An 11983-nucleotide genomic window follows, 5' to 3' on the forward strand; every position below is an offset into this window, starting at 1 on the left:
GGCTCAGTCGGTTCAGTGTCTGCCTTCGGCTTAGGTCATAATCTGGGGTCCTGGGATCGGGTCCGTCATCAGGCTCCTTGTGCTTCTCCCTCTGCCTGCCACTCCCCCTGCTTGTGCACACTCTCCCTCTCTGATTCCCCCCGACAAACAAATAGAAATAAAACCAAAGAGAAAAATAGATAAGTAAGTAAGTAAGTAAATAAGTAAGTAAGTAAATAAATAAATAAATAAAGATGTGTCAGAAGGACACAGGAAGCCAGATTGAAAGGACTTCCACTGTCCAGATCTGGGATATTTGAGCACTACATAATTAAGGACGGTAATGGTTTATGGACCTTTGGAGAAAATGAGGGATCTCTGATTCCATAACAAACAGACAAGCAAGAAATAAATCAATGGAAGCAAGGATGACTCTTGCGGTATAGTGCTGAATGCCAGCTGGAAAATGAGTGAACGCTGGGGGTAAAACTCATCGTTTTGCAGTCATCACAATAAAGATTGGTTAGGCAAGAGTTATTAGTGAACACTAAACTGAGGAGATGGTTATTTTGAGAAGGAGCATATATGTATGGTCTTAAACTCTGTCCCACAGATTGATAATTAGTAAGTAGGCGGAAAGAAGTAACTATACAATGGAGAAATAGAACAACACCTTGACTAGGTTATCAAACTGAACGTTACCAACGAGGGGCAGACAGACACATGCGGCTCTAGCTGTAGTATTCCAGTGGGGAATGCATAACCTGAACCTAACCCCAGGGAAAAAAATCAAACAAACACAAAATGAGGAATAGTCTTTTTTTTTTTTTTTTTTTTTTTAAGAACTGTAGGGTTTGGGTGTGGTGTAACCGTGGCCCGCGCTGCAGAGAAGGGGGCTTGCGGTGCCAAAAAAATGCTTTTTTTTTTTTTTTAAGATTTTATTTATTTATTTGAGAGAGAAGGAGGGAGAGACTACAAGCAGGAGGAGAAGCAGAGGGGGGAAGAATCTCAAGCAGACTTCATGCTGAGCACGGAGCCCACTGTGAAGCTCCATCCTATGACCTGAGATCATGACCTGAGCCAAAACCAAGAGTCACATGCTCAACTGATGGAGCCAGCCAGGTGCCCCCACAAAAAATCCTTAAAGAAAAAAATTTTTTAAAGATTCAAAATAAAAAGGGACATCTATTCTTTAAAAAGATCGATGTCATAAAGGACAAAGAAAAGCTGTGGAAATTTCTAGATTAAAGAAGACTGAAGAGATGGTATAAACACATGCAATATCTGGTCATCGATTGGATTCTGTAATGGAAGAAAAACTGTCATGCCAGAAATTATTGGATCAATTTATAAAATTGGGATATGAACACTAAATTAGATAAAAGTATGGTATCAGCATTATATTAATTGAGGTTGATAACCACAGTGGTTACATAGCAGAAAATCCTAATTCTTAGCAAATACAGCTTAAGTATTTACTAAATGAATGCCCAACTTATTCTCAAATGGTTCAGAAAAAAAAATTGGGACAGACAGATGACAGCAAATGATAAAGCATGCATCGCCATATGTTAACAGTAGGTGAATCCATGTAAAGGGTTATTGGTGCTCTGAATATATTTTTTTAATTCTTGTAGTTTTTCTGCAAGTTTGAAATTATTTCCAAGTAAAACGCTTAAATGGAAGGAGAAAGAACGGGGGACAGAGCCATATCAGCGAGATGCAAAATGGGAGTGAGGCTGTGATTCTGATATCAGAAAATGAAAATAGGTAAGAATGCTGAAGTCTTCTATTTGAAAGGCAACAGGGAGTTGGAAATAAACTAAAGATCAACATGCAAGGTGAAAGAGGGGCTAGGAAGGAAGGAGGGCTTTGGGGTCCTTGGATACTGAAACAGGGTGTTACTTCTGCAACATTATGTAAGGTCTTAATCAAGAACCACAGTCAAGGGGCACCTGGGTGGCTCAGTGGGTTAAGCCTCTGCCTTCAGCTCAGGTCATGATCCTGCTATCCTGGGACTGAGCCCTGAGTCATTTTCTCTGCTCAGCAGGGAGACTGCTACTCCCTCCTCCTCTGCCCCTCCCTCGTCCTCGATCCTCCCTCTCCCTCTGTCTCCTCCCCCACTCTGACTCAAGTTCTCGCTAGTCTGTTCTCTCAACTGATAAATCTTAAAAAAAAAAAAACACACAATCAAGCAAAAGTTAAAAGTAAACTTCTAATCGACACTGGCATGCTGATCCAAAATACAATGTTTGGGAAGACTGGTTTTTTAAAATCACAAAAATTACCTGGAACTATGTTATGCTCTCCTCTATCCTATTTGGCTGAGAGAGAAGAGCCAAGTCGGAGGTGAAGTGGAGCAGCAATCAGCCCGAGGTGCAAGCTGGAGATGGCCCTTTTTTTTTTTAATATTTCATTTTTTAATTTATCTGACAAAGAGAGAGAGAGATCACAAGTAGGCAGAGAGGCAGGCAGAGAGAGAGGGAGAAGCAGGCTCCCTGCTGAGCAGGGAGACCGACACAGGGCTCGAGCCCAGGACCCTGAGACCATGACCTGAGCCATAGGCAGAGGCTTACCCCACTGAGCCACCCAAGCAGCCCTGGAGATTGTCCTTTAGGATATTTGGGAGAGGGGCAAGGTCCTATGGATGACCACTCTTTGTGGGAGGGAATAGGAGAAGACTATTGACTTGCAGCAGGTCAACAAGAGACTAGAGGGCCTTGAGGAGCACCTGTTCTATCTTCCTCCAATAGAAATTTAAGAACCATTCACCCCAGGGCCTTTATTCTCAGTGAATCTACCCAGGAATAACTCTCCCCTCATTCTGAGCCTCAGAACAGACTTCATCCTGGCATCTCTACCCTTTCTTAATAACCTGGGGCCATTCAGGGGCCCCTAGGTGGCCCACTTGGTCAAGCGTCTGACTCTTGGTTTTGCTCAGGTTGTGATCTCAGGGTTCTGAGATCAAGCCCTGTGTCAGGCTCTGTGCTCAGTGCAGAGTCTGCTTGGGACTCTCTCTCCCTTTCCCCCTCAACCCTGTGCTTGCTCTCTTTCTTTCTTATATAACTAGATAAATCTTTTTTAAAAAAACTAACCTGGGTCCATTCATGTATGCTTTTATTTGAAACTTCCTGCAAAGGGTCCGGTACTCAGCAATGAACAAAGTTCCAAAACAGAATGAGCAGAAGCAGCTCAAACAGAAGGTTAAAAATTGAGGTTTTGAAATGCCTCACTCCAGAAAAAAACTGGTTAAAAATTGCGCCCCATACTCACATATTCCTCTGTTTGCTCTGGCATGGATAGAGAGACATGTTCACAACTGTCTATCCTCCCTTCTCCCCCAGCTTTATTGAGATATAACTGACAAGAAACATTGTGTAAGTTTAAGTTGTAAAGCAGGATGATTTGATAGAGGTGTATATTGTAAAATGATTTCCACAATAAGGTTAACAGGCCCATCGTCTCACATAGTACATGTTTTCGTGTGTGTGTGTGTGGTGTGTGTGTGTGTGTGGCAAGAACATTTAAGATCTACACTCTTAGCAAATTTCAAGGATACAGTACAGTATAATTAACTACAGTCACTATGTTGTGCATTAAGTGGAAGACCTTACTCACCTACATAACCATTCTCCCCACCTCCTGGCCCTTTCCATTTTTTTCCTTTCTGTGGATTGCACACTCCTGGAGAACATGGACTGAAACTTGTCTGGTGTTTGTAGAGCAAGACCCAGAGCAAATAACTGACTCTTGAATTAGTCATTTTACAGAAGAGGAGGTGTCACGAGGTAGGGCTGAGCCTCTTGATCTTAGCCACCAGTAAAACAGGGCTTTGTTCCTAGTTGTGCAACTGACTCACCAGGCAACCTGGGGAAATTACATCATCTTTCACTTGCCACCTACCTGCCCAAGAGAGGAATGCTGTAGAGATTAATTATGAATGAGGTCATATTGGGGAAGATAGAGATCCCTTTCCGAAGAAGGGGACTATTTAGTTGCTAGGTCTGTTCATTTTGAGCCAAATTAGGTCAGTGTGTCAAAAGTCACATATCTGGGTCATTGGAAGGCTCAGACTAGAATCATGAAGTTTGGGCCAGAGTTATTCTGAGCCCATGTGCCACTTTCCATGTCTATGGAATGGCTCAACCAACCTCTCTGACTTGCTGAGTCTTTACTGGACCCCTTACAATGGACAGTTAAGGAAGGGCAAGAAGGACAGAACAAGCGGATTTTTATTTCCTTTTAAAAGTAGGCTCCATGCCCAGTGTAGAGCCCAGTGTAGAGCTTGAACTCTCAAACTTGACATCAGACCTAAGCAGAGATCAAGAGTTGGACACTTAACTGACCAAGCCACTCAGGTGCCCCCAGAGCAAGTGGATTTTTATTTTCATTTGCTAGAAACACTCTGACTTCATATATATTTTAACGTCTTATTTTTATAATGGCATTGGGCTCTGGAGAAGCCCATTGTAAGTACTGAATGAAAAATGAATTTCCTTGTTTCTCTCTCTCTCAGTACAAAATACTATAACAGCTTAATATGTATTCTCTCTCATTCTCAGAGGAAACGTACAATCGCTCAGTAAGTCTACCCTCCCCTAGGTTCTGGATCAGGTGGCATTTTAGAGGGTGAGTCGGGCATTAATGAAATAAAACACACAAATAAGTATGAAATTGCAACTTGTGATATATGTTGTGTAGAGGGATATGGTATAAAATAAGAATTTAAATAGGGAGTTTCCCCTGGTCTGGGGATCAAGAATCTTCTTCTCTTCCATCATCTTGAAAGCACGTATCTAAATCCTAAGAATGGAAGACCCCTTTAGCAAAGGGTAACTTTTGCTAAAGGGACAAATTCAAGTTCCTAAACTATTAAGTTTTGATTTCATAGCTTTTCACTTTTATTACCTAGACTTATGTTTCAGGTATTATATCCTTTTTCATTTTCATGTGCTTCCTTTCCCTGAATCCCATCAAATGATTATGACTCTAACTAGCTTTCTTTTTGTTAGCATTTTCCTACTGTGATTTTATCCTTTTTAACCTCTGAATCCCTCGGTTTTAAGGGGTCTTTCATATAGCGTCTAGCTGGGTTTTATTTTATGGCCCAGTCTTGGAGCCCTTTTAAAGAAAACAGGTGAGTTCTCGTTTATTGGTGTAACAGACGTAATTGGTGCGGAGGCCACAGACGTGTCGCCCTCAGATCAGCCTTCAAGGGCACCTGCCATGGGAAGCACGGGGAAGTCACCTGTGTCACCATCCACACCGCAGTGTTCCCACGGACCTGTGGTTCCCCCAGGCTGCTTCCCATGGTTGACCGAGCACTATGAGGGTCCTCTAGCCAGACCAGGCTGGCTCCTACGGCCTCACGGGAGACTCCCAGAACAGGTAACTGGGGCTCAGGGATACCCCATCAGCCCAGCTGAAATATTTGCACAACCACACTGCAGCTCCCCCTTCGCAAGCCTTCCTTGCCCGCTTCCTTTCCCAGATGTCAGATGTGTACTGCGGTGTGAAGGCTCTCTCTGCTTCATCCCCACATCATATCTCCTTCCTCCTTCCCGCACTGTTCCTCCAGTAGATCTCTTGCGGGTCCCAGTCCATACTGGTGACTGCTTCTGGGAGCTCCCGAGCTGACGCACTTGGACTTAATAATGTAGTTATCCACCCAGGTGAACCCCTAGCAAGGATTCCTGGACATCTGGGAGGTGCATTTCTAACTCTTGCCATGCTTCCTGCTGCTGCCCTTTGCCAGAACAGTTGTCCTTCCTCTCTCAGTTCCAGTCCTTGCTTTAATAACTTGAGACAGTATTGACTGATCCTATTACAAATAATGAGGGTGTCAGCACACCCAGTACTTCTCCTCACTGACACAATGTCAGTCTCCCAATTTTTGTTATCATATTATTTTTAGTTCATCTTGTGATTCCTTTCTTAGTTTAAAAATAAATAATATTTAAGCCTCTGTATATGGATGTCTCAACAGAAACTCTGTTTCTATTGTATTTATTACATCTGTTCTAGCCCCTCATTTTCTACCAAGAAAGACAAGAAAGTTAACATACATCGCCTTTCATACCCTCCCCGGCTCCTCCTCCAGAGCACACACACACACTCACACAAACTCACATTTTTTTGTTCCTATTGTCAAAATACAGTCAATCCCCATAACTTGTGGATTTCCTATTTATGAATTCACCAACTCACTAAAATTTATTTGTACCCCCCAAATCAATGCTTGGGAGTGCTTTTGTAGTCATCCATGGACATGTGCAGAATGGCAAAAAAATTGGGTTGCCCCACATGCTCACTCTTAAATGGGGTCAAACACAGCAACACTCTGCCTTCTTGTTTCAGCTCCCATCACCAATGTCCTTTTCACATTCTATTTACTGCCAAGTCTTTTGCTTCTTGTCCTTTTTCTTGGTGGTTTCACCCTTTTAGATGCTCCCCAAGCATGATCCTGAAGTGGTGTGATGTACCTTCCAGAGAAAACATGCACCTCAGATAAGCCTCTTCCAGGCATGAGTTATAGTGCTGTTGGCCATGAGTTCAGTGTTAAAGCGTGAACGATACATATTAAAATATCTTTATTCTTATTTTTTAAAAATATTTATTTATTTACTTTAGAGGGTCGGGGCAGGGGTGGGACAGTAGACTGCCTGCTGAATGTGGAGCCCAATGTGGGGCTCAGTCTCGCCACCCTGAGATCATCACCTGAGGCGGGATCAAGAGTCAGACGGTTAAACTACTGAGCCACCCAGGTGCTCCTAAATAAAGTGTCTTTAAACAGAAACACATAAAATAAGATTATCTATTCCCTGGTCAACAAAAATATTGTAACCAGCAGCTTACAGGAACCCTAACCCTGGGAAAACCATTTCCCCTAGGAGCAATTGCTCGGTCTTTACTAATTCAGTGTTCGCAGTGACTTTATGGCACATTAACTACCATGAATAATGAGAAGGGGCTGTATATAAAACTGTCTTCTGGAATCACAGTTCTCATATTTCCCCAGTTACGTGGTTTTAGGGCTATAATGCACACGGTCATTGCTCCCAGTGAATCCTGTTCCCAGGCTTTTTCATTCACCCCTGGGTGAGAGCTCTTGCTGTCTTTTCAAGAAGAGCTAATGGAGAATATAGTTCCTAAGTTCATTCATACCCATAAGTGTATCTCTAGGCCTAAACCATCAGTTTGATCTTCAAACAATATTCTTTCCCCCAGGATTTATAGGTATTACTCTGCTTTCTTGTATTGGATCCCATTGTAAAGAACTTTGACCCTTCTATGCTCCTTGCTTTTTTCCTACCACACACCTGAAGCATTCTTTTCTTTCTTTCTTTCTTTCTTTTTTTTTTGAATATTTTATTTATTTATTTGACAGAGGGAGACAGTGAGAAAGAGAACACAAGCAGGGGGAGTGGGAGAGGGAGAAGCAGGCTTCCCGCTGAGCAGGGGGACCCAGGACCCTGGGATCATGACCCATGAAGTGTTCTTTTCTTGTTCTGAAATAACTTTCCCTGCTGGTGTTGATACTCCAAAATAACTGATCTGTTTACCCACTGTTGTATATCCAGTGCCAACAACAGAGCCTGGCTTAGAGTTGACATCAGTAAATGTTTAAAGAATAAGCGTGTATCACATTATTCAGCCATTCAGAGTGACCCATCTGGATACTCCAAGTAGTAATGATATAGTGTTTATGAAATAAATAGAGTATGAAATGACACATCCATTATGACTGAACTGTGTAAAAATATGTCTGCAGGTTATAAGGCCTGCAAATACTGTGCAAACAAAAGTGGGTTCTGCATTCCATTTCTGATGTTCTCTGCTTAAAGCTACCTGAGGTTATTTATTCTTTCCCACTCAGAACTAACAACATTTTAAAAGAAAATATTAAATTTATCTTCTTTTGGACCATGTTACAAATTGGTTTAAGCTCCTTGAAGGCAAGCTCTGTCTTGGCTTTTTCCCTAGCATTATGCCCCAGCACGTAGAGAAGAAACGTGTCTTGCTGGATCTCAAATTCTCAGGCAATTTGGAGGGTAGGCAAGGACTAGATATCTGTGAATAGCAAATGGGTTAAACTGCTTTACCCTCACAAATACAGTTCTTTACATTTATATTTAATTTCTGACTTACATTTATATTTCTAAAACAATTACTTGTTCGCCTTCAGAAAGCAAACCTCTTTTGCTTATTGTGCTGTTTTGTTACAGAGTCAAGTTTACTTGGAAGTAGTATTAACAGAGCCTTTAACCAAGTAACCACAGAACATGTTAAACTGGTTTCTAGAGCTTAACCTCTTCTATTGGAGTTTATTTGAAGTTTATTTCCCTTCAGTCTGCTTTGAAATTCAATTACTCTGAAACGCCGGTTAGGGTTAACGATTGGAAAATGACCATTGGATGGGTGACGTCTCCCATCTAATGAGGAATTCTGACTCCGACGGAGAACAGGCTGAGATGAGAGCAGAGTAAGATGTCAAAGAAACCTGGAGAGAACATCTTCAGAGATAACATATCTGCGCCTGCAGTATTTTGTTATGGTCAAATAATGCAAGGTCACCCACGGCCAAGTACGGCCAGGACCGTTTATGTATGGTCTATGGCTGCTTTCCTGATATAAGGCAGAGTTGAGCTGTTGTAAAAGTGACCAGTGGCCCACAAAGCTGAAAATATTTACTGTCTGGCTCTTTGCAGAAAAAGTTTGCCAACCTTGGTCTAATGTCCTAAACAAAATACAACATGACTTTGGAGCACGGATTTCAGGGTCAGGTCAACTCCATTGCCTCCTAGCTATGTGACCCTTGGTGATTAATTGCCTAACCTCACGGAGCCTCAGGTACACCTGTGTAAAATGATCACAGGAATGCCAATTTGTTAGGCAGTGCTCTGCAGAGCCATACGGAGCCTGAGACAAAAGAAAAAAAAAACTATGTATACTAATCAAAATATCCTCCCAGATTTTGAATCAAGCAGGGAAAAGTTTAGCTCAATAGTCAGTCAAAAACCATGACCATAGACATGGCCCTTTGCCATTCAGTCTGTCCAGACACCATCATCAACTCTCGTAACCAAAGAGTTAACCAAAACCTCTTTGGGCCATCCTTGTTCTCATATGACAGATTGGTTCCTCATTCCTTAGAGATTTAGCTAATCTCTTGCATTCCTTTCGGACACAAAATTCTAAGATCTGCAAGCTAGCTCATTTGAAAGGACCTGAGGCACCTAATTTAGGAAAATGAATTTCCAGGGCAGTCTTACTAACCAAAGACAACCCAAATCTAAAAAAAAATTAATATAGCAAGAAATTAAAAGTCCTCTTAACTTTAATTAAAAGATCTGAAAATAAGCAAACATCACCCTTGGAATTAAAATGTTGACCAGGGATACCTGTTTGGCTCCATCGGTAGAGCATGAAAAGTCTGGTCTCAGGGTTGTGAGTTTGAGCCTCACATTGGGTGCAGAGATTACTTCAAAATAAAATCTTTAAAATAAAATAAAATAAGATACTGACCAAATAGGTGTTTTGTCACCTTTATGTTAAGCAGGATTTTCTGGCTAATTAAATACCCTTCAGTTGGGGCGCCTGGGTGGCTCAGTGGGTTAAGCCTCTGCCTTCGGCTCAGGTCATGATCCCAGGGTCCTGGGATCGAGCCCCACATCGGGCTCTCTGCTCAGCAGCGAGCCTGCTTCCCTTCCTCTCTCTCTCTCTGCCTGCCTCTCTGCCTACTTCTGATCTCTGTCTATCAAATAAATAAATAAAATCTTTAAAAAAAAAAAAAATAAAATAAATACCCTTCAGTTAACAAACACGCTTCAATATGTTACCATAAGGATAAATCGTGAAAACATTATGATAAATGAACAAGCTAGTCACAAAAGACCACAAATTATATTACTCCATTCATATGAAATGTCCAGAGTAGGGGAATCTATAGAGAGAGAAAGTAGATCGGTGGTTGCTAAGGGCTGGGGGAAGGAGGAAGTTGGGGAAAGAGGGTACAGTAGCTCAATGGTGCCAGTTTCCTTTCTGAGGTCATGAAAATGTTCTAAAATTGACTAGTGATTGTTGCACGTCTCTGTGAATACACTAAAAACTGTTGAATAACACTTTAAATGGGTGAATTGTATGTATGAATTACATCACAATACAACTGTTTTAAGAAATGGTTCCTATAGGGCGCCTGGGTGGCTCAGTGGGTTAAGCTGCTGCCTTCGGCTCAGGTCATGATCTCAGGGTCCTGGGATCGAGTCCCGCATCGGGCTCTCTGTTCAGCAGGGAGCCTGCTTCCCTCTCTCTCTCTCTCTCTGCCTGCCTCTCCATCTACTTGTGATCTCTGTCTTTCAAATAAATAAATAAAATCTTAAAAAAAAAAAAAAGAAATGGTTCCTATAATTTCAAACTTTCATGGAAAGACCAGAGTGAAAAGGTGAAGTCTTTTGGGGTTAACTGGGCAGAAGATTCACTTTTTTCCGTCAACATCGAAACAGGCCTCCAATTTCCAGTTTTTCTTTCTCCTTGGGAACTGAATGATGGACCTCCACTTCATACCACTAAATAAAGCCCCCACTTTAGTGAGTCTGTTGTGGGGAGGGTTCACAGTTTCTCCTGCAAAGTAAAGTACTCTTATTCTCAGCCTTAGGAACTACTTATAGCTGTGACCTTGTTTTATGTTTGCCAGAGAAAACTGTGTTGGATACACAAAATGCCCTCTTGATTGCAAGGACACCTCCAGTCTTTTAACCACTGGCTATATTTATTTAGGATACAACAGAGGAAACAGACCTCTGTTTTCCTAGACTGATCCATTTCAGCTGAGTCCTAGCTGGAGAGGAAAGTGTGATTCCCTCAGACAGACCACTGACAACCCCACTCCCTTTCTGATGAGACTTCCAAGGGATACTCTCCCTTTACCCTCACAAGACCTACCACCCAAAAGCAAAATGAAGCTACCCAGGCTCTTCTTGGTGTCACTCAACTGTTCTAGCTTTTTAGCTTCTATCTGCTTTTGGAATTGATTTCATTTCCCACATTTCTGACTAGGGGAAAACGTCTACAAAAAGAAGAGGCTCCTCATTCATATCTAGAGAGTTTTCAGTGAAAGGATAAGACGGAATTGTGGACAGAAATAACCCACTGATGAAGCAATTGGGAGTGAGGGCGAGGGAGAGAAAATTCCGAGTTTCTGTGAGAATCAATAAGTACAGGGAGGTTCATATTTCAGTCTCTCAATGTGGCTGAGTCAACTGATTACAAACGAAAGCATCAGTTTCTCTTCGACTTATGGTTGGTGAAGTGTAGTCCACTAGCCAAACCCAAGCGGCAGGCTCAGTGAAATTCCACCTCACTTAACCTTGATGCACGGTATGCAGTCAGGAAGTGAAACAAGGATGGCCCTGACTCACACTTCCTTTATTTCAAGTTTTGCATTTCAAGGTGTGCTCAAGCTATCACTTCTTCTACCCCCAAACATGACAGAGGTGTTAATAACTTCCTTTAGAACAGAGGTCCACAGACAGGTATACTAACTTTATGTTTCCTGGAAAGTATACAGTGATACCAAGATGAAGGGAGACATTGTCAAGGATTCCACATTCTGGGCAAAGGAAACTAGTCCTCTTCCGAGACACAGCTCCCCACATGTTAATTGGTGAAGTCACGATGTTTCCTGTAACCCACATTGGGCACATTTTTATGCTTGCCTGAAAACACTGTTCTGAAGTAATTTCCAAAAATCCCAGAAATAAAAATCCCATTAGGCCAGAAACTGCCTTGAAGAGATCAGAGTATGAGTTGGACTCCTATTTTCAAAAGAGGTAGAAGGGGGGAGTGACATTTTCCTACTATGAAATTCTAGTCAATTTTTAAATCTGGAAAGTAACTCAGATACACACACACACACATACACACATATGTATGTATATATGTATATATATATGTATATATGTATATATATATATATATATATATATATATATATATATATATGTAT

General features: G+C 41.7%; 1 protein-coding gene across 1 annotated transcript in view; it reads right to left on the bottom strand.

The window, feature by feature from the left end:
• LIPH (lipase H) overlaps positions 1-11983 on the bottom strand; it is a 43356-nt gene that overhangs the window by 27066 nt on the left and 4307 nt on the right. The window lies entirely within an intron of this gene.

Source organism: Lontra canadensis, unplaced genomic scaffold, assembly GCF_010015895.1.
Source record: "Lontra canadensis isolate GAN:19392208 unplaced genomic scaffold, GSC_riverotter_1.0 scaffold56, whole genome shotgun sequence".
NCBI classification, from domain to species: Eukaryota; Metazoa; Chordata; class Mammalia; order Carnivora; family Mustelidae; genus Lontra; species Lontra canadensis.